The sequence below is a fragment of the Bactrocera oleae genome, chromosome 3 (genome assembly GCF_042242935.1).
Source record: "Bactrocera oleae isolate idBacOlea1 chromosome 3, idBacOlea1, whole genome shotgun sequence".
Classification (NCBI taxonomy): Eukaryota; Metazoa; Arthropoda; class Insecta; order Diptera; family Tephritidae; genus Bactrocera; species Bactrocera oleae.
This window is the reverse complement of record NC_091537.1, coordinates 85929285-85954325: the sequence shown is the minus strand read 5'-3', so window position 1 is coordinate 85954325 and position 25041 is coordinate 85929285. Positions and strand designations below refer to the sequence as shown.

At 31.5% G+C, this 25041-nt stretch overlaps 1 protein-coding gene and 1 long non-coding RNA gene across 5 annotated transcripts in view; one reads left to right on the top strand and one right to left on the bottom strand.

Annotated features, from left to right (window-relative positions):
- Positions 1-22538, bottom strand: part of LOC106621015 (inactive dipeptidyl peptidase 10) — a 70061-nt gene extending 47523 nt beyond the window's left edge. For all 4 annotated transcript variants that reach the window (XR_011395525.1, XR_011395526.1, XM_070107120.1 and 1 more), the window contains exons 1-2: positions 22364-22538; positions 21177-21522 (exon numbers count right to left, since the gene is read on the bottom strand). The gene's annotated coding sequence lies outside the window, so the exon portion shown is untranslated. The remainder of the gene's footprint in view (positions 1-21176; positions 21523-22363) is intronic.
- LOC138856326 (uncharacterized) overlaps positions 1-25041 on the top strand; it is a 131754-nt gene that overhangs the window by 65803 nt on the left and 40910 nt on the right. The window lies entirely within an intron of this gene.

The following is a 25041-nucleotide window of genomic DNA, read 5'->3' as shown; positions in this document are numbered from 1 at the left end:
TATTGAAAACTATATACATATGATGGGTTCATATATACTAAGGTTAGACATATCGATACCAAATTCTGCCCCTATAAGGCTGAAACGATGGGAGCCAAGGTGCTTTAACATTATGAAAAAAGTGGAAAATAAAACAAATTGAGCACTGAGATTATTCTTCCAGATATTTTTGACAAGATATCATGGTAAGAGAAGTATAGTGTAAGTGGACAGAGAGTTTTGTACTGCTTCATAAAATTTAACAAAAAGTTGTATGGAATTCTATAACATATTCAATAGCTGAATGCATTTAAAATTCATTTTGTTCACAGACACACAAGCACACATATATGCAAGACAAATTTATAATGATTAGCATGGGCAGAGACCACCCAGTGGACAATACCTTGCTATAGCTGTCCGCAATTTGCCTTTACTGTTGTGGTTATTCCTAGTTTATAGCCACAATTTGGGATGTTTGAATTTAAAATATTCTACTTAGAATCGCATTTTGCAGCATCAACTTTTGGCTTTCTGGGCAAAATATGCAAATTTAGGTGTTACGTACATAAAATGTAAATAAAGCAACGAAAATTAATTACTCATACGCCCTGTTGTATCTCTCCTTTAGTGTGGCTAATGCGCGGCTCTTGAATAGCTTGAGTAGAATCAAGTACCGTTACATGTGCACGAATAATTGTGTGTGTTTCTCTATATGTACAAAAGTAATTCGAGAGGCTAGTAGGAGACGAGAAGAGACCTTAAAAGATATAAGAAAGTCATTCATTTTTTTTTGGAACAGTAATAAAGGAAAAGTAGAATAATTATTATCATTCGTTTTTTTTAACTTTTATTGTTTTTACAGTTTTTAATACCAAATCACGTATTCCTCAAAATCTCCCGTTAGGTCTGCTTAATTCATACAGTTATTAACAGCTCACGTGGCATTGGCGCAGTTGGAAATCGCAGTAGAGCCAAATAGGCGGTTGGGAGCTTTCATTATAAATTTATTGTAAATAAGTAAGCTAGCGAATTTATTTTTTAATTATTTTACTAATAATGTTTATTATTTTTTAATTGCCTTAATATTTATGTTTAGAAATGTATTCGAGTTAATTTTTTCTTAACTCATTTTAAAGCTTTTATGTCTAGTGAGTGCTTTATAATTTTATTTCTAAATAATTTTATTTTTAAGTTGTATATTTATAATATGTAGTGGATTACACTTCTAAAATTTTTTAAAATATGACACAACGTTTATAGACAATATGAAAAAAAATCCCTTTCTTAATTCATTTTTTCAGTAAGGATGATGAATTTTTTAAAATTTCAAAGTGAAAGAATTATTTTGATGCAAAACGTATTTGCTTCAAAAATGTTTTTTATGTTTGTGGTTCAATACAAAATTTTACATAAACTTTTTTTCCCAAAAGTTAGATTTTAAGAAACTCGTTTCGAGTACATACATTATTATTATTAATATAAATATATTTAAAGAAATTAATTGGGTGATTTTCTGTCTAAAAATGTGTTTCGTTTTTTATGTTTTTTGAATTAGTTTTTAGAAACACAGTTTTAAGTTTGTCAGTTTAAAAATATTTTTTCTCAAACAACTATAATAATTTTTTATTACTTTTGATAAATTTTTCTAATAAGAACTATTTTTCTACAAAATATAAGTGTTAAAAATATGTTTCATTATTATTATGTACTATTTTTATAAACAAAATTTTGTTTTTAAATTTTATCTATTTAGAAAATGTTCTCGAGTGCATATATTATATTGTTTTTTTTCGAATAAAATCGCTTAGGCCACATTGAACTTTTTAATTTTTTTGCCTAAAATTTTTTTTTTTGGAATAAAAATAATTTTCAAAAATAAAAAAATTCAAATTCATCAACATAAATTTTTTTTTTTATTCAAGTACGTCTTTTCAAAAAGTATTTCCGATTCATATAATATTCAAAATTTATCGGTCTTAAGATTTTTTTATATTTTTATAAATATAAATTGTTTATATGAATTTTTGTTTTATTAATTTTTTAAATTTTATTTATATATAATTAATGTTTTAATTTACGGTGATGTATTCTTATATTATATTAAAATTTAATTATTCCAGTCTCCCACCCAATTGTATTATTATTCTCATATTTTATTGTAGTACAGCATCTACTTGACTTTGATGTACTTGAAATTCGCTAAAGCTATCTTTGGCATGAAACATTAATATTTGCAAAATTCAGAAATATTCACTAGACTTTGGAAATATCATTACTCTTAGTTAGCACAAATACACTCACACATATAAGTCGCACAGGACAGCGCTGTTTTGTTTTGTAGCGTAAGCATAATAAATAATCTAGTTCACCTTTATCTTATACTCGTATAAGATCCATAAGCTAGTGTGTTTATTTATTATTGTTGTTGTTTTGTAATTTTTCGATATGGTTATTTGCGTTAGCTGTGAATTGTGGTTGAAATTTATTACGCTGTTTTTACAATTCGAATTTGAGCAAATTCGTTTGTAGATAAACAAACATATTTTCTTGAATCATTACAAACAAACTCACATATGTATATATATATAACTATAAACAATTGAAAACTACAAAGAAAATATTTTGTATACTGTATATATACAAGTATACAGCTGTATTCGCCTACTTTAACCCACACTGCGCATTCGCATACTCGCCACATAATTTTATTTGCTTTTTGCCTGCTGCGCTTTGGTTTAATTTCTCTACGCCAGATCATTTGTGTGTTCTATTCACTAATAAAGTTCTAGTGCTATAGTCTTCATTGTGTGAAAGATTAATATTTGTTATGCAAAATATTAAAACGCCGACATTTATTGCCAATTTAAGTGCAAAATCTGGCATTTACGGTTCAATAAAATTTATAAACAAATATAAAATGGAAATGAAATCAAGAATATTTGTTTACGAAAACTATGGATTTTCCATTTTAGTTTTCAAGACAATTTAAGAACTTCATTATGAAATCGTATTAAAGTGTTTGTATTCAAAGGTTTTCGCTTTTTGAAAAATCTTCATATGTATAAAGTTATTCTTTATTGCAATCAAAAACCGATCTGAATTTTTAAAGCACAATTCAAAACTTTAATTCAGTTCTAATTCAGTAAAGTGGTACTTGTGAGACCCTTTTCATTTTATACGATCAAAAAGCTTAGTTATCGAGCCATATAGACTACAAATAACATATTATATAAGGTTTTCTGTTATTATATCGTTTTTACATTTTAGGCTTCTCTGGGCCGTGTGCGGAGCGGATGAATAAATGCTGCGGAAGCTCCGTCTAGAAGGGTAACATTACTTGGGATCATTATCAACTACTTTACTCAGTATTTCAATCAGTATTAAATATACTGCATTTCTAATTGAAGTATCTTCTTTAAATAATTAAATTAGCTGACCTCGACTGACAAAATTCACTACTTTAAATATTGATGGTTGAAAATGCAAAAATTCACCGATTGAGACTACTTGTGATTAACCAGGTTGTACCTTGTAAAGAGTGATCTAGGAGAACCTCTTTACAAACCCACAATTTGCAAAATTTCTTACTGTGTTTTCAAAAGCAAATATGCCTGAATACTATCACATTCTTGACTGCAATTTTAAATAATAACCTATTTAAATACTATGAAGCCGCAAAAGCCAGAAGTCTCTTAGTCAACCAATACTGCATTTTCATAATAAATGGTTTTTGTGGATGCCATCGACCCATATATGAAATTATTAGTCGAAAGAAATAGTTTTGGAATTCCCTCTCTCTCTTTTTCTTTCGTTTTTAAGTAAGTTCTATTAAGAAACTCACTTTATAGTTTGCTGATTTTAATTTATCATGTATCTCAATATGAAATGTGAGAACACAAAACAACAAAACTTTATGAAAGCAATTATCAACTATTCATTATTACTGCGTTACATTCTTTTAATATCTGATTTATTGCTCTACTCGCGATGTTCGATAGTTGAATGGCAATGACGTGTTGACATGCGAGAATTCCGTTGACATATTGCACTGTCACACACATGCTTACATACATATGTACATATCTCTCTAGGAATTTATGCGATTTATACAACTTTCTCATGCCAGAATGAAAGCAATAAAGGTTGTGTTACTTAATTTAATTGAAATCGACCAGAGTTATTGGCAGTTGAATTAAGGGTTTACAGTTGCAATGATTACCCGGCAATTGGGTGCAGATTAAAAGAAATGCGAAAGTTGGCGAGAGCTGACATTTATTGCCTTTTTCATCAATTTTATATTACCATTTGAAAGCGCTAGGAGAGTAATTTCGATAGCGCAAACAGAGTGGAGGAATATAGTTCAGACACGTTTTCTTACATAACCACTGTGACGTTTAGTGAGTTAAAAAATAGAAGAATACAAAAACTCTCTTTCAAGATGATAATAAACACGGATCATCTGCATATAATATTACCCTCTATTTCTAAAAGCGTCAATATCTATTAAAACAGAGTGAAATATTTTGTTTTCGAGCGTTTGCAGTTCTTCCATCTGAAAAAAAAACTACATTTATCTAGAGATATCTACAAGCAAAGATAATAGTTTGGCTCAAGTTCTAACTAGAGAGATTTTTTTTTATTTAAAGCGATATTACAGACTATAAACTTATAATGCCCCCAAAATGTGGGTTTTACACATATTTGAGATATCGCTTAGTATTTTAATTCAACTAAATATTCATCCATTTTACTTGCGGTATTTCCGGCTTAATTATACGAAAAATTATCCATTTATTCTTCTGCACTTTAATTTTTGCTTAAGGCATTTTTGAAAGCTATAAGTTGAAGTTAAAAAAATAAATTCTTTAATTGTGTCCTTTGAAGAAACCGTGCCTGCCTTCCCATCGGTTTCAATGTAAAAGCGGAAAAGTACTTCTACTATACTCATATGTATCCATGCTCAGTTCGGTCGCTCGGCTGTTTTTTCTTAAAAAAGTACAAACGGCATTTTTATTCTTCTCACCTCATTTTAGGTACCATATGAGTAGTTATTCCTTGCCTCAGAAACTAGATACTGATAGAACCGGATGGTTCAGACTGGAAAACGTTCTCAAAAAGAATGAAATAATGTTGACATGACCTCGAATAAATTTATAATTGAATAACAATTTGAAGAGCCGCACTTTCAAACATCAGCTTTTTAGACACAGTTGTCGATAAATGTTCTTGAAAACGAACTGAAATTGTCTCAAAAGTCCAATTTATGCACTTTATACCTTAATTTGTTTACAATGGAATGTGGTCAGAGGTGGTGAGATCTAGTACTTATCTCATCACAAGCGACTAGCCACCACACCCATTACTTCGAAACTATAATTTTTCCAAAAAAAAACATATTTATAAACACAAAACATGTTTTTCAAAGAACTTCAAGGAATCTTCAGAGAGCATTTAAGCTTCTTTACTTGTCTTGTAAGAATTTTTTTCGCTATAACTTATGCCTCTGTGTAGTGTCATTTTGGTTTAACTCTTTTTTTTTACATCCGTTGTACATTACATTGCTCCATGGCGTAATGTTGACATAGGGATATACATATACACAAAGCCGGCTATGAATTTACACTATAGTGGGAAACAACAACAAAAAGCCCTGCTAATATTTGAATATTTGAGAAATAACAAAAATGTTAACTACGGCTGCACCGAAGGCATAGTACCCTTCATATGTGCATTTCTTATAGAAACAATATGTATAAAAAATAATATGAAAACCAGCCAAACGAAAACGTTTTTATAGATCTTTCCAGGTAAGAGAAAAACAATATTTAAATCGAATTGAGGTTACTTAATAAGGAAAAAAGTGAAGATAATTTGTCAAATAGAATAGTTTCCTATATATGGTCTTGATTTGGGTCCGTCAGTACTACCAAACGTATATGCTATGGTCAGATATCGTCAGTTCCAATAAATAAGAAGATTCTTAGAGAGGAAAGGACGTATGCAGAATTTCAGATTGATATCTCAAAAACTGAGGGACTAGTTCGCGTTTATACCGACGGACAGTCAGACGGACAAATCGACTCAGCTCGTTTCGCTAATCATTTGTAGGTATGTATTCTTTAGAGGCTCTCCGTGGTTTCCTCTACTTGTTACCTCCTTCGTGGCAAACTGAATATACCCTGTTCAGGGTAAGCAAATTCCAAAGAAAGCCCAAAAAAAAATTAGATAGGTTTTTTCTTCTATCTTTATTTTAATATTTCTTTTATACCATCATTCGTGAAATGAAATATCACTGCTAGACACAAAACATTCTTCACAATTCCAGCTTGGCATCATAGCTTTATTTACGCTTCATTCACTCGCTTATTTATTTATTTTTCTTTCAATAACGACAAATTTAATTTCCACACGATATCTGTGCGCCTCGTCATTGCCATTGCCAAATTTCCAATCAGTGTGAACAACATGGTCATTGCTGCCGAAATCGCTGTGATTTCCAAGGACAGTACCATCAATATGCGAGGGATTGTGTGTGTGTGTGTAGTGCGCAAAGTCCATAAAGATTTAACAAGTAAACAAATTGAAGGCAATAAATGTTGGAAAATTAACTAGAATTACACACAATCAAACAAATAATGAAAAATAACTGTAGAAATAAATTTTGATATTCCCAAAACCCGAAACGAACACAAGCCCAAATCAAAAATAAAAATAGAAATAAACGAACAGCAAAAATTTCGAATAATTCGCCAACAATGTGCCACAATGTCGTTTGCTTATACGCTCGTAAATTCGTAGAAAATTTGGAGACACTTTTTATTTGTTGCCTATTTGTAGACGTAATTACTATGTCACTGACTAAGACACACACTCATTTAAGTGCTAGGACTTGTGCTTGTCACAAACATACATTAATACGCACATTACGCAATGTTGTCGCTCACTCGACCGTGGTAATCAAGGTTAATGCGCTGAGCCGGACTCTGTCAATTTGTTATGGACCAAGTGCCAAATGCCAAACTCAAGAAAGTGAAGGTTAAATTAAGTGTGGCTGAGGGAATTAGTGTGCGATGTGCGTGGCAGAGTGTGGTGTCTGAGGAAAGTGTGGGCGGAATACAAAATTTATAACGCAATGAAATATTTATGGCAAAGCAATGCGTAGGATATTAATAGAAGTTTTTACTACGGTGAAGGAATTTTAAGTTATTTTTTTAATTTTAATTTTAAATTTATGCCAGAAGCAGAATGTTTCCTGTGATATATCCGACAGTGATATATGTGTGTGTTCCTTTTATTCCCATCAAAAGTCTTTAAATATTAATTTCTTCTTAAACCAAAAGTGAGTTTAAAATATTACTTATAGCCACTGTTGGAAGCCTGATCTAATAATAAACATATGTTTAAATAAAGCCACTTCCAGAAATTATCTTCTTAAACTCCGGAGTTTCCAGAACCCACACAGAAACAACCGCAGACAAGACAAATTTCGCAATCTTAAATTTGAGAACTCGCTTTCTTATTGACTCTCCTTCTGTGGTAGTCCTCAAAGTATTATGTGGTATTTCTTGTGGGTCCTTCCTGATATTAACAAAGGATATTTTGGAGTTCCTTCACAGATTTCAGATATAACCCGAAGAATCCGTTTATTTATGTTGCATATAGAATTTTGGATAAAACTCAACGATCTAATATTAATTAGAGAAGTTTGTTGCACAAAGTGTATGCGTAATCACATAGAATGTAATATCCCAGTTGAAGTTGGACCTTCCCAGTTAGAGTTCGGAACTCTTATCCACTGAGTAAAGTTTCCAGATTATCATTCCGAACTCGTCATTTATTCTAGAACCCGTATGTATCTGATAATGGATTCGGACCCTTTTAAGACCATTAATCGCATAGTCATTTATTAAACTCCTGATAACCGAAAAATAACTGTATTTATAACACTTTCACTGAAACTCTCACCTGTTTTTAAATACATATCTCTACTGTCTTGCATGTTCTCAATTCCCAGTGGCAAAATTCTCGAATCGGCCTGCGAAGTGGACAAGTGTCTTAACAGATCTGAGATTTCGTGTAAATTGGGTCAATTGGCCTTGCTTACACTAAAAGACACACCAATAATAAAGAAGGAGTAGAATTCGCTGAACCAATCACAGCCGTACGCTTGACAGTCAGCTCTACGTAACGAAAATGAGATCGGCGCTTTATTCGGTCATTTATTTCGGCAACTAAAAGAGATAACCACTGAATTCTTACAATATAAATGAAATTAATGATTTTCTTCGAACAACATTTCACACAAGCAGAGGTGCGGTTTAGCTTCAAAGCAAAGCAGAGCTCATACCACTTTTTGAAATCTTTCAACCACTTCTGTGTCTACTTCGGAGCAATAATACCATTAAAACATATTTGGTTTCTTCGAAAATCGTTGCATACTTTTTTAATATGTGTTTAGCCGACTCATCTAATGAAGATCAAATTGTATCTAACCTCCTTGTCATTTTTTGCTCTTTGGGTAATTTAAAGAACCAATAAGACATTTCTTGTGTCAGCATTCATAACAACCATAGATTGTATTAACCAACCCTCGTATTCTCCAAAGTTAAACTCTTTTTTATTCATCAACACTACTAATAAATACTTTCTTCTATAATATTTATAAGCTACACTTCAGTGTTTGCTGCTGTGACTGTCTACCAGTCCTTTAGCAGATGTGCACACCTCTCCATAATTTACGCAAACATTTCTCTGCTACGTTCCGCCTCCATTTGTTTTGCTTGATAGTTTCCATTTATTCTCAACTGCCGTCGCGGCCATGCAATCCAATTTGCAGTCAGTTCAGCTGTTCAACTACTACGACGATGCGCCGAGTCTTTTGAAACCGAACCACTCAGCTGAGCGCTACTCACATCAGTACCCACATTACTATTTTACTGGTTGTTGTTGTACTTATTTATTATGTCACGCTGTGAGTTGTCCTTTGCACAAATTGTTGCATTGTGTCTGTTTACTTTTCGGCTTTGCATACTGCTTTTGACTTGGAGTCCTCTTTTTCTGCTTCTTTTTTGAGATTTTTTTATATTTCTTATACCCTGAACAGAGTGTGTTAAGTTTGCCGTCAAGTAACACCGATAAGAAAGCGTCGGAAACCCTAAAAAGTATATATATAAATTTTCAGTGTAATAAGCTGATTTGATATAGCCTTGTCCGGCTGTCTGTCTGTAGATAGACGAAGTAATCTCTCACTTGTTGTAACCACCAATATCGGACCTCTGTAGCATATAGCTGCCATACAAACTGAATGATCAAAATCATGTGCCTACAAGCTTGTATATGGAAAACGTTTTTATTTGGCGAGATATCTTCCTGAGATTTGGATTTTTTGATCAAGGCAATGGTATCAATTTCTAAGAGATTGTTCAAACTGGACTGCTAGAGCATATAGCTGTCATATAAACTGACCGATAACGATCAAGATAAAAATTTTGTTCACTCTTTTCTGCTGTAAGAAATACACGTGTGGAGGGTATTATAGTTTCGGTGCAGCTGAAGTTAACGTTCTTTCTTTTTCAGCTTCTTTTTTTGAGATTTTTGTAACCATTTTTTTTTTTTTTTTTTTTCTCAAGACGATATATAGCGCTTTCATTTAGTCGCAGCTAGCATTGGTGCTAGTGTTGATGTTACTATTGTTGTCAGTCAGTTGCACTCATGCACACATTGTTATTGTTTTCTGTTCTTGTTGCTTGGTGGCACTGTTGTCACATTCATTTGTTGTATTGTAGTTTATGTTTACGCTTTGCCCCATTCTTTTGCTCCTCGAAGGACACTGCTCTATTTGTGTGTGTGTGTGTGTGTGGTTGTGTATAAGTGTTTTTGTAGCTGTTGCTGTTGCACTTTGCCAGCTGTGTGGATGGTGTTTCTTTGTAATTTCAGTTGGTTTAATAATCGAGGTGTTGGCAGTGTGCAGTAAGGCAGTGTTTCGTCGACGGCAAATGCATGGACTTGTCAGAAATGAAATGCTCACATGTAGTAAATGTAAAAACACATATACATACACATTATATACAAACACATACATATTCTTCCAAACACAAATAAGTATGAGCGCAAAAAATTAAATCACCAAAAAACTGAGTGCTCATCAATCTATGTGCGTCGAAGTGTGTATAAGAACACTATAAAAAGCATACATCTAAATTTTTACGAGCTTTACCATGCGCTTCCACAGTGTTAATTGATTTTATATGTATATAAGAAAGTGAAAATCTTATGGAACTCTTTCAAAATGAAACAAAAGTAAAAGTAAATCTCTTATTCTCTATTCTTAAGTTTTTTAACTTCAATTTTAGAAAAGATATCAATAATGGTATATCAGTAATGGTTTAAAATCTTTAAGAAAATAATTTTTTTCGTAACTTCAATGAAAGTTACTTCCGTTGGCATTATTTGAGAAAATTTACCACTGATATAATTTTTATAACACCAAAAAGTAGAGATTTTAGCATATATAAAACTTACCGAATTTTTAAAAAATATCTGATATTTTCATTAAAAATTTGAGTTTTTTTTCGATATAGAGGAGAAAAAATAAAAATTTTCATTAAAAAAAATCGGTGTGTTAGGGACATAAGAAGGTGAGTATTCACAAAATTTCATGCAAGAAAAAAAATTTGGGATTTTGAATTTTTCACCTAAATTTTGAGGTTATGTAAAAAGGTGTTAAGTTGTAGCTCTTTTCATTACCTACATTACTGCCGTATAACTTTTTTCTCGCGGTTTTGCCAGAAATCGAGATAAACCGTTTTTAACCCAACCCAACCACGCCCTTCTTCTTTTTTCGGACTTCAGAATTTTCATTATTTGTCCTTTAATGTTTGTCATTTTATCTTTCGTTTTCGATGGGTTTCATTCTACCATGAGTTTCTTTCTTTTTTTTACCATTTTTAAAGTCTTCTGCACAAGTTTATTAATGAGCGAATCTATTATACTCTGCTGTACCCTTGGGTTAAACCGTTCCACAAGTTCAATTATCGATTAAGTAATGAGAGGTAGTCACTATCTTCTTATTTCTTCAAGGTCTGACTTATATAAAACTTCAGATAGTTAAAATAACTAATAGCAAACAATACCGCTGTCTAAGCCACGAAAATATACCTCGAACTGGGCGAAATCAATCTTTTTTATTATTTGTTATAATTCCAATAAGAATGTGTTTTTTATCTAACAAATTTGCAGAATATGAAATTAAGCCGTGCTTCTGAGAACAAATAATAAAAACAGAACAAAAAAAAAGGAACAACAAAAAGTAATAAAAGCTTTAGCGGCATACTATTCTCTATATTTTTTCGATCAAAATACTAGCACATCTGTATATCGGAAGTAGAACAAAGCCTCTGCAATAAACCGATTGCAGCTAAGAACTCCACGCATTCTGAAAAAGACTATTAACACCCACTGCTCTAATAAAAAACAGACTGTTGAATAAAAAATCGCTTGCAAAAGAGACGGAAATTGTTTTATAGTTCAACTGGTCAGAGTTTGAATGGGTTTGTTACTTGCCAGCCTTATTGTTGGCTCGTTGTCTGCATTTGGCTTTGTTATTGGCGTATTCTGTTCGTTGATAGTTGGCTATACAGTTAAATTGAAAGCATACAAAAAAGTGTAGAACTAGTGAGAGCTTGATTGTAGTTTTTTGCATTTGAATAACAGGAAAATTCGGCAAAAAATATTTGACTTCGGCTGCATTTAAGTTTAATACCCCTTACAGGTGCATTTCTTACAGCATAAATAGTTTTAAAAAGATCTTTATCTTGTTATAATGAAAGGTCGAGTTGTATGGCAGCTAAATGCTATAGTCATCCGATATTGACGGGTCCGACAAATGACCAGCTTTTTAATCACAAAAAAATTAGTGCAAACTTTCAGATTGATATCCTGAAAAACTGAGACAATATTTCACGTATATACAGACAGGCGCACATACCTACATCGACTCAGCTTTCCTTCTGGAGGTTACAAACTTCGTTTCTACCGAATATATAATATATCCTGTTTTGGGTATACAAATACAAAGAAAACTATAGAAGCCTTAGCATTTTTATGCAAACACCAGCACTGAATTGCTAATGGAGTGAGGGCGCGCTGAAAAAAGAAAAGCACTTTAACTACAAGAGATAACTGTAAAGTTGAAAATTTAATTTCTGCAGCCATAAAAGAAAGTACATTAAATAGCAAAGTGTTCAAAGTGGCATTCCATATAAATATGTATATAAGTGCTTTTTCCAGTATACTGTTTTCATATTTTTGCGTTTCTTCTTGCGTGCCTTGACTCATTTGCGCACACATATGCATAGTTACTAAAATCGAGTAAATAAAATATTGAATGCCATATTTCATGCCACTTGCATTGTTGCACATACAGGCAGACACAATTTGGTTTGGCTGCTTGTCTGAATGGCTTACCATGTGGCACATAAGCTGTCAACTCACAAATTGACTGACACTTGGCATGTTGGCAAAAACAAGTAGAAACAGCAGAAAATATCCGAAAAACAAAATTTAAATGTAGCAAGAAAAATAATGCAAAATAACGGCATTTGCATATGTGCACAATGCCGGCAATCTAATTGACTGCAACTACTCGCGCCATTTTGGGCTCTCAAAAAAACGAGCATATCAAATAATTTGCCACAAAGTGGCAGTCACAATGACAGCTAACCGCACTGGCGACTACGAGAGCGACTGCCGACAACAACGACGACATGAATTGCCAACGATTGCGAAATTTGCATAGGAAGAATGAAATTTGTAATGCGTAAAAGTGGGTTGAATGGAATGGAAAACCAGTAGCACATGACTTGGCAGGCAAAACAAGCGAAATTTGAAAATCAAGTGGCAAGTTAGAGCGCACACATACATATATATTTACAGTGTAGGCGAAAAATATGCAGATAATCACACAAAGACTCATGTATGTATGTGTAGAATTTTCACTAGCTGCTGGCATTTAATTCAGCTAGTAGAGCTTGAGGGACATATGTATGTATACACTCACATAAATTGAAACATATACTCACACATACATACATACATATGCTAATGCAAAAACATACACACCCACACATCTATATGCTAATATTCTCATCTTTGCATTTTTGTAGCAAAATTTCCGTTGTCGCTTTTCCGTTTTACCATGTCTGCATATTTCGCCTTCCGCCATTGTGTCAGCCTGCTCACTTGCTGTTGAGTCGAGCCAATGCTTGCACCATACAAGTTGACAGTTTCACTTGCTCCACTAATATTCATAGCTGTTGCACGTACAAAAATGCATGTTTGTGATACACACACACATACGAAATTAAAAAAGTTAGCCGCTTGTGAAAAGCTGCACATGTGTATACCATGTGTATACCATTTTAAAGCAATTGCTTGCATTATATACATTTATGTATATATCTATTTATGTATGTATGTATCTCTGTGTGCTTTGCACAACAATTTCGTTGGCAACAAAGCTCTTTGACATTTGTTGTTTGTTTATCCGCCCACAATTTAACGTTGCGTGTAATTTATAATATTTTTTTGGTCCAACACAGGGGAGGAAAAATATATTAGCTTGAAATTTTGTTGCTGTTTTAGGTGCGTTTGCGGTTATTAGTTGTTGTTTGGTAATCCGAAGTAAATGTCTTCATAATAATGTTCTTTACTGCATTATGTGGGTTATTTGCTAAGTCTTATCACATTTATTACAAAATTTGTAAGTACGCTGTGGCGTATGAGTAACGCAATTCTTATCACAATTATTATATCAAATTCTTGCAGTGACATGGCGTATGAGTAACATGAATATCAAGTATTGGCTGCGTAAATATTTAGTAAATAGTTAGGTATAAAAATAAATAAATATTCAATCTAAAAGCCAATGCTTTTCTTTACCCTTAAAAAATATGATTTTTGTCTCACATGGCGTTTGAGAAACTTTATTGATTAACTAAAATAATTCTTAAATAACTATTTCAATTTATTCAAATTGCCCAAATATTAATAATTCAGGATGAAAGTGTTCATACAAATAGATTTATGAGCAGCTAAGTTTTAACACACTTATTGCAAAATTTATAAGTACCACGTGACGGTTAAACAATCTGATTTTTAATTAATCGTTGTTTAAATAGGTTTTCAGTTAAAAAATCAGAGAAGTACTCAAGTACAAACAATACACCTATTCTATTTAATAAAATGCCACTAACATGTATTACCTCGCAAAAATTGTGATTATTGCGCTGTATTGGGTATGACTAACTTTATTGCTAAACTAAAATGTTGCATAAATAACTATTACAGTTAAGTTAGATTTTTCAAGCATTAGTTATTTAAATTCGTTAATGACGTCTGCACTGTTTGATATATGAGCTTTTTTATCCACCCTTTTTTTAATTTTGTATTTTAATGTGTGACTTGGTGTATGAGTAACATAAAGGAACATTTTAGCACTAGCTATGTATATAGAAGGTAATAGGTAAATAACCAATCAATCTACTTTGATAATTTATATAATAAAATACTTTCGACCTTGCCACCAGAATATACACTATTATATGCCCAATACTGCGTATGAGTAACTTCATTCTTATGTTCTGACAATTATTAGATAATAATTATAAACCTGTAATGGTTAACTCAAGTTGCTCAAATAGTAATAAAATTACACTTTTATTTTCTAAAAGAAAATGCAATACACTAATTTAAGTTTTAATTTCGAGTAAAGATTTAGCAGCAAAATCGTATTCCAAATTAATTCTGAATATTTGTTTCTCTTTATAATCATTTCCCTAAGAATCGAAATTTTTTCACAGAATATATTTAAATACAAACAGTTATGATACTCCGCAAATACAAAAGCTGCACAAATCCTTTCACAAATAGCAACAAAGCATTTTACTGAAAACTATGTAAAAGTCAGAATAAAAACAGATTTATTTAATCGAAAAAATTTTGTAAAGTAAACTTGCAACACGCCATGAATACACCAATACAATTAAAAAAGTAGCGCACGAACAATGAAAGCCATCAGCGGTGGAAAAACAATGGAAAGCCAGTGAACTCACAGCGCGCGGAGAGCAGCAACAAGAGTTAATATGGAGAGAGAGAGAAAAACATTTATATTACAATGGCAGAATGGCAAAATATTAAAAGAAAACATTTGCAATTTTTATTCGCAATTTCACTCGATTCGGCGGATGGCAACAGAAGAAGAGCAGTAAATCTAGCGAGAGAAGTGAAAAAATAAAGTTGCAGTAAAAGAATTAAATTAAAATTGCTCACATAAAGTGTAAAAGTTTCTGAATATCTGCTACTGGTCTCAGCCACAGCTCAAAGAACGCAAAGGAGGCTAAGCACCGGGATAAAGGAAATGAAGAAATGAAATAATGAAATAATGCAAGGCATTGCAGGTTGCAGCAGCAGAAATAAGCAACTCGAGAGTTGTGAGCCCACTGAATAAGTAAGTGGATTGTCGCGTTACAACGCAACAGATGCAAGCTGCAAATGGTTTTATGCGAATGCAAATGAAGATAAGAAAATAAAGCAACTTGGAATTGTTTATGACTCCCTATAAGTTATTTATGGCAGCTAAAAGATAGAGCAAAGAAAGCGCTGAAGATTGTTTTAAATAGCCGTTGATGCAAGCAATAAAAATCAAACGATTCTTTGTTTCATTGAGAGTCCCCATGAACTGGACTGGAGTCCAATGAACGATGTATTTTTGTGAAGGAAAAGTTTTATAGAATATTTATCTTCATAGTCTCTACAAATAATTTTTGTTTTGAACAAGTATCATATTTCTTCACTAGGTAATCGTTTCGGCTAGTGTATAAAATAGGATAAATCGTTGCCCCTATATATAACTACATTTTAGTTCTACTACTTTGGGTGCAAGAAGTTGTTAACAGTTAGTCAAAGGAATTAAAATTAAAATTGAAAAAGAGAAGATATGTGCTAAGTTGTACATATAACTCATTTTTAACAGCGGCAAATCGTGTATCAATGCTCAATATGTGGCAAAATATTGATCATACATTTCCAGGCGGTTTTGGTGAAACTATTTTTAAATAAACATTTTTTTTAATATACACGTACCTTTGTTCAATGTCGAAATTCAGTAAAGTTCATTGTGAAATAGTAATAATGAAGAAAAAATAGAAAATATTTCAAATTTCGTCCAAATGTAGGCAAAACTTTTTGTAGTTCGTAACTGTCAGTAAAAAGCTTACCTAAAATAATAAAAGCTATCTTGTAGTAATATGTTGAAAAACAATTATATATGCCTGATTGTAGGCAACATATTGTTGAACCAATTCGACGAAAATTATTTATCGGCAAAAAAAAATTTCGGTTTGGACTTCATTTATAATGAATAATTATGGTTTTGACTTCAACGTAACTTTCACTACCGCCTCAAAACCAACAATATATCGTAGAACGAGTAGAATTCGAAATTTTGCCTAAAGGTAGGCAACCATTTTTATTTTAGATGTGGCTTTCATAGATTACCTAAATGTAGGCAATAGTTTTGGTTTTTATTAAAAGTAAAATATGCCTGAATGTAGGCAACATTTCGTTAAACAAATTCGAAAAACATTTCGTTAAACAAATTTCAAAAATTTGGGTTTGGACTTCATTTATAATGATTAATTACGGTTCTGACGTAACTTTCACAACCGATAAACACAAAAATATAAAAATCCACAATATATCGAAAAACGAGTAGATTATATATCGTAGAATGAGTAGTCGCCTAAAAGAAGGCCAATAATTTTACACTTTAACATTTTACTGTAATACTACCCAGATTTTCTATATTATAACAAAAATATAATTTATATCTTTGAAGATGAAATAAATATAAAATTTGTTTAAAGTTGAGTGATGGTCCAGCCAACTCACTCTATTTGCTTTTAATGTCTGATGTACTAATGTTTTTTTTCCTTATTCTACTGCTGTAAACATTTGTTTATGTAATATATTAATAAATTTAATAGTTTCTAATACCATTTCAGTAAAAACAAAAATCAGAAAATTTGGATTTAATAGTTTTCTTCTTTCTTTTGGCAACATTTTTACATTTTATTTGGTGTTTCTTTCGATTAAAAAATTTAATTGACACAACTTTTTAGCATCTTCAGCTTATTATTTTCAAGTTAAACTAATGATCAAAAGGCTTAAACTTTTCAATAAAAATTCTTTTGAATAATTTAGCAAAGTGCCTAAATGTATAAATTTCTTTTAATATTAAATGGGAAATAGCAGTTAATAAAGTAATTGCATTACCTATTTTCAAAAGAAATATATTTTAAACTGTAAAGAGATTTATCACAACCTTCTGCCAATTAATAAATATATGAATAATTTAAGAGATATTTCATAACGGACTTTTCTAAGTGAGAGTATGATTATAAGAAAGTGTAAGAGCAATGAGTTTTATTCATAATTTTATAATACACACTTAGCATGTGCACATTATTAATCATTAGATAAATAACGGCGACCCTAAAAGCAGACTTTCAAAAACACGACATTACATAGGCGTGGCTCAGTTCATTCAGAATGTCACTCATACGCCCCATTCACCACAAAAAGCTGCAATCTGTTGCTTGTAAGCGCACATAAATTCACTTCATAAATGTACTTTAATCATAGCTGTGCTTCAGACAACTCTTAAGTGGGAGTAGAGACACACACAGTAATTGATGTCAAGGAAATTACTATAATTTTGCGCCCAGCAAGCGCGCTGAAATAACAAAAGCATACAAAAATATATTAAATATTTTTTTGTATTCTCGCAACTTATTAAACCCAATGATTTATGCCGCATTTTCGCTGTCAAAAGACATTTGTGTCTCTGATTCTCTGATACTCCTCCCTAACCTGCTTGGCTCCTCTTTGTCAAAGCAATTACTCTCAGTAAGACCGGCAATTACAAAATTTTCATCAAATTCATTCTTTCAGTTGCATGAATAACCAACTATGTGGGTGGCAATCAAAAAACTGACGCTTAATGCCAACAACAGCGAAAATAACAACCTGTACTAAGACTGCTGTCAGCCACTAAAATTCACTTGAAGACCTCCATTCAATGACACGGGGTCCTGCCTTCGCGTCCCTCTTCCTTAGTCATATGCTGATGACATCTTTTTGCTTCCTTTTTTGCCAGCTGGCCTGTCTTTTTTAATTTTAATCGCATATGCTCGCTTTTGGCATGTGTTTTTCTGCATGTATGTGCATGAGTGTGTGTGCATGCGCCAGCAATCATGTCTTCTGTTCTCCTTAACCTTAGCCTCACTTTTGAGTGGCAACATTAGACGAAGGCGCTGGCATATCGTCCTTGACAATAACATTCTTTATTTGCTCACACATATATATACACGCACAGTACGCGTTTATGTATGTGGGTGTACGTTTATGCACATAAATGCCGTTTCGCTGCTGCAAATGTGCTTGCCATGTTGTCTTATATTTACTGTTATTCAAATGGTTTGTCTTTCTTGCTATATTTGCTACTTTTCTGCTGAAATCTCAATAACAACGCTGAGTCTACATTTTTCTGTAAATACTTTCGTATTTTGTAATAAACAGTTTTCAGCTGATTTGCAGAAAAATAAATTTGCTCTAACCACTGATTTATTACGATTTATTAAAAATTGTCAATTTTTAGTTGACTCTTGTGCGTAATAATATCTTACACTAATATTATTCAAAAATATTGTGCTATAATACTATCTAAAAATATTGTAGAATAACTGTATTCAATTATATTGTGCAATAATTTTATTCAATAATATTGTACAATATTTCTTTTATGATCAATTTTAAAAGTTATTACAATATCTGTTATAAGTTGTATATAATTTATGATCATGGGTATATTTATAAATAACTTGTGGCATCGAAACACTAACGTTTTCTTTCATTCGTTTAAAACTGGTCTAGACTCTAAACTACTCTCTCAAAAAAATATTGACGTGCTCAAATTTCTGATTTATGGCTGTTTAGGCTTTTGTATAGGCAGAAATTATAATTAACTCACTTGTTCAATAATATTTAGCAATCATTTTATTCAATAATATTGTGCAATAATATTGTACAATATTTGTATATGATCTTTTCAAAAGCTATTACAAATTTTGTAACACATTGCATACTATTTATGTTCAAACACACAAAAAGACATGAGGAAATTTATAAATAACATGTAGAATCGAAACATCACCGTTCGAGCCCAACGTAAGTGGAATACTATTCCAACCTCTGAATTTCAAAAAAATATATATTGAAATATAATATATAATTTTTTTATCAATATTGAAAACTGATTAACTTATATTATGGGACACATAAACATGACAATTTTATACTTTAATTTTTATATTAACTTTTACCAAGCTTTCCAAGTTATCCTTTTCGTTCAGAAATATTTCATAATAAATATGAGTGATCTCATGCAAAATAATCCATTGTTCTTAAAACTTAAAATTATTGACCGCAGAATTTTATCAGAACACCGTCATAAATAAATGAATGCTGTCAGTGTAAAATATGCACCGAATAAAATTATACAAAATTATACATAAACATTATTTTCATTACAATTACCGCACATGGCATTACTTTTGCGTAAATATACAACTTTTATAAGTTTATTTCATTCTTCGACATAGTTTGTTTGTTTATCGCCGCTTACGTGCGCAAATGAAGTGTGTTTATTTGATTTGGAATAATGAATGAAAACTTTTTTGAAAAAGTTCAGACTTAATAGATGAATTGATATGTACTATATACAAACTTCTTTGTATGAAATAATTCATTAAATTTGCTGTGAATTGTTAGTAGACAAAATGCATGCGCGGGTGTAAAAACGCACTATTAGAATTTATTAGAGTGTTTAGTATGCTAAATATTTAGCTTGTTAAAAGTATGTGATTTGTAGTCAAAGGAAAATACGTAATAAAATTTTTTTATTTATATGTTGCTTAAAGATATTGAAGATATGTATACGAGTAATTATATAAATACTCAGATTGCGAATTTTTTAAATTAAAAAGTTTTGAGCTAAAAATTAGATTTAAAATTTTTTATTAAAAAATGGGAACTTGAAATGTAAATTAAATTTTTCAATCCGAAAAAATGCAAATAAATTAAAAATTTGTTTTCAATTTTTATTTTGATATTATAAAATTGTAGTCAACTTAAAAAAACACCAAATTTATAAAGCCGGAATTGAAAATTGGAAATTTAAAATAAAATATTTTTACGATTTTTTTGTTAAGTTTAGGACTAAAAATTTGATTTACAAATTTATAAAACTTAAGCCAATTAAAGCAAAACTTCCAAATTTGAAAATAAAATGAGTATAAATAATAAGTATAATTAAAATTAATTAAATGTTAATTAGACAATGAATGTCAAACGATGTTGGAACTCTATTAATAGTAAGCTTTCCTTTTACAAATATAACCGAATTGGTTGAATAAGAAGTAAGCAAACGCAAAATATTTAAAATTGAGAAAAACACATTTTTTTAATTTGTATCTAAAAATATTGGAAATAGCATTTTTTCATTTTTCAAATTGGTATTTAGGAGACTTAAATAAACAATTTTAATCCCTGAATAAGGTATATTAAGTGTGTGACGAAGTATGTAGTGCCCAAAAAAAAAAACAATCGGAGACCCTCTAAGATATGCATATCTATAAATGATCAGCATTGCGAGATGAGTCGATTAAGCCATGCCCGTCTGTCTGCCTATCTAACTAGCTCCTCAATTTCGATATATCGATTTAAAATCTGATATTTGTAGTTTTGAAATTTTACAAACTCAAATATTAATACTAAACTTTCATCCGATTTATGGGATTACAATATTTTTTTATTCAATATTTGGAACTTAAAATTTGAAATTAACTTTTGTTAAAGATTTTTTGGATTATAAAAAAATAAAAAGAACTTGAATTTAAGTGCTAATTCAATTGTCTTTTTAATGCATTATTAGCAACCCTGTATAATTAATATATAGGAAAAGTATTGTCATTTGCTAAATAAGAACAAAAGTCATTAGTGTAACATTTTGACAAGTGACACATAACATAAGACACAGCATTAGTGCAAAACTTGCACAATTATTCCACATAACTTACCACAATTCGTCGCACGCGTGTCATATTGTCCTAGTTGGCGCTGATTACTTCCGTTGCGTTGGCAGAATAGCTAATGTAGGATAACAAAATGAATACAAAGACGCTTGCTGTGGTTTTTTTTGTTTTTTTTTTTTAGATTTGTTGTTTTTATAATTTGCCCCAATTTTTGTGCTGTTTTCGCTGATTTTACACGTTTTCTTAAGTTATTTCAATATTTTTATTGTTTTATTATTTATTTGTTGTTGTTGTTGTCTACGTTCTTTTTACCGCTACACAAAAGCGCTTGTTGCTTTATCTTCTAAAGCGACATTTCTTGCTATGCACTCTGTGTTATTAATGTATTTGGCTAAATAATAATACAAAGGAAATATATCACTCATACGCCGTGTACGCCACAAATAAATAACAAAACTCAAAATGCCGTTGCTTTCAATGGGCGACCGGAAATCACGTTGGCGACAACACGTTGCGCAAAACACAAATGCTCCGTGCTTTGTCTCAAATGTCAATTGTGCGATAATAAACTCACACATACACGCACACAGCCCGACACCCAGCTGTTACTAAAACACGTTTTTGCTTTTAGACAACGCGCGGCCGTTGTAGTAATGCACTTAAAGCGTATATTTATGTCACATACATCAAGTGCCACATACACAAACACACACGCACACACAGACTTGAATCAGAGATTGCAAAGCATCGACGGAAACGGATGATAACGGCAACGTATGGCAAACGAATATGTAGAACAAAAAAAAAATTAAAAAAGTGAAAAAGTTAATTTTAGAAAAAATTTACAACTTTATGAGTGATGGGGAATCCCACCTAAAAAAAAAAATTCAAACGAAAGTCATAAAACAGACTCCATAAAAGCGTGTCTGCTTGGCACACATTTCGCTCGCGGCAACGCACACTTTTACTTTCAAGCGTAAATATAAGCACGCGCACATATGGATAGCATGAATATCTCTACTCTACACACACACACACATACATACACGTACTTGTATATAATATATGTATGCGAATTCTCTACACTGTATTTAATTAGCGCAAAAGTTCGCATGAAAGCACGCCATACACAAGCGAATATTGACAGCGAAATCAAATAAACATTAACCAAGCAACAACAGCAATTTAACCGCCACAAAACTGTTTAGTTAATAATCTTTTACATTTATTACCAAATAGACTTCTTCTTAGACACAAATGCTAAAAATTGCTCTGCCTTAAATATCCTGTTTCTCTTGCCGTTGTCTATTACTAGTTTTTTTCCCAGGCACGCGCTCGCGTTGAGTTTTAAGTTTTTCCGTTTTATCGACCGATTAGACGCGCGTCTCAATAGTAACTGAGCCAGCTGCGAGATTCGTTGGAACTAAAATACTCCGGGAAAATTTTGAAAATACGCAAAGTTCATGGAATAAACTGCTGAGCACTGCAGTGTATGCTTTGAGTGTACCAGAGAGCGCGCAAGTGAGTGCACCGCGAGTGTGTGAGCAACGAACGCAAGGTAGAGTTGTATAGGGTGGCCAACTATTTCAAATATTATTTTCTGACACAAATATGTCAGAGTTTTAAGCATAAAGTTTCGTTAATCTAGAAATTTTACTTGCGGATTTTAAGACCACGAGACAAGTAGTAGAAATAATTTCATTAATTAGAATTCTGTACATTTTATTATTAATATAGTTTTCTTTTTACAAAAATAGTTATTAATTCTCACTGATTCATAAAGTTTGCTTCTCATACCATTCTCCTCTTTCGTTTCAACCCTTTAAATTGTTATGAACATTTATAAATATTTTTGAAAAACTAAAAATGTAATATGGTAGACACACACCAATTTTGCTTACACTAAACTGTTACAACAAAATATTTTATCAATAACTATCACTTAATTGTACTTGAATATCGCTCTTTTATGCAACAAGCAAAAATGCTATTTTGTGAATTTTTGATTTTTTTCGACCGTACATCATTGTAGGGACAGTATCTTCTAGAAGAGAAATTTGTTTTTAGGTTTCATGCTTTCATGAGAAGGCCCGAATTCCTTTTTTGTTTAACGCCAACAGAAGTCGCCTGTAACTCTAAAAACATAAAAAAATGTTCTGCAGAAATTTTATTGTGTATTCTATTAATACAAGTATGTATATACCCTTGATTTTTTTTTTCTGTTTTTTTTTTTTGAATAATCAAAAATTGCCATATTAAGGCTGTGGCACTAAGTGTGCTCCTTAATTGTGACCGATTTTATATGGCACATGTTGTCGTAAAAACTAGAATAAATATATTATATAAATGTAACCAAAAATAATTTCGTTTCTGCATAGTCTATTGTTGGTATGTTCTTCAATTGTACTTTAGGCGCATTTTGAATATACTGTTTATACCTTAGCAAACTCACATACGACATACAGTGATCTGAAAGTGGGATTTGCTTATTTATAAGTTGCTGATTATATTTAAAAAAAAAATTTATTCCACCCAGGCTGTGAAATTATCTTCTCATAACTTATTAAAAATTTAAAAACTTTAATTCCACTTGCACAATGTAGTAACACTTTTTAATGATGCATGAAGAACTTAATCGTATTAAAAAATAAATTAGGTTAATGTTATTTTAATTTCAATTTAATTTTTCTCCAGACGAGTTCCTTATTAAATAAAATTTCAAGTAAGTAACTCACAGCATTCTGTTTTAAACGCTATAATAGAAAGTTATCAATACTTCAGTCTTACAACAACCGTAGCTGACTAAGGTAGGTAAAATTCTGTTGCTGATTCCTGAACTTTATGACACCTTCCATATACATATTTTAGAAAAAAATATGTTTCTTTTGATTACTAACAAACTCTAGCGGGATTCTGTTTTATTAAATGTTGACTTAATTTGATTAAATATCAAAATTTTGTTACTTTGCTACTTCTTTCAGTAATAAACTCTCTGTCTAAAAGCACTTTCGCTCTCTAAGTTAAAATGCCTTCAAAGCTCTCTGGCTCTTTGCATTATTACGCTCCTATTTGTATGCAATATATGCTTGCACATTTGCTGAAGTCTCCAAAGTGCCTCTCGATTCTACTCACTCACACAGTGACATTTGAATTACTTGTTTTTTCGCCATTTATTTCCACCAACAAGCGAGTTTGGAGACTAGCATCAAAGCATCCTGCTGCTTTAAAAAAGTGAAAGGGTTGAGAAAGTGGGGCTACAATCACATTCCGAATTGGTAAAATGTAATGTTGATCCCCAGTGACCCATTGCAGCAAGAACATATAACGGGATTTGATAAAAAATGAGCATTGAAATAAGAAATGAAAGTGATGGAGGTGTATACAAAGGAGAGATGGTAAAAATCAGAAAACTCGAGTTACAAAAATAAACAAAAAGAGTGGAAAAAGTAGAAAGCATAATAAAAATTAGAAATTTCATCAAGTGGAATGCGAGAATATTTAAAAGTAAAACATTCAAAAGTAAAAGTATGATTACATGATAACTAAAAAATGTATAAAAAATTCATAACTCCAAAATTTTACATACTGCGTCGAAATAAAAAAAATATTTATCCAATATTTTGTCCTCAAAAACACAAAAAACGAAAATTAAATTAAAAACAGTAAAGGTAATATCATATTATAAATATATATGCATAATATGTACCAATATATAAATATATAGTATAAATGTAAATTTACATACAAAAACATACACGTGTTTGACAGCTAACCAGCTTTACCGAAACGTATGTTATTTCAGAGTATGTTATTACCCACGCATTCGAAGTTTATACACAAGAATACATATGTATATATGCTTGCGTGAATTCGACATGTAAATATGTTTCCATTTCTTTGGTTATGGAAA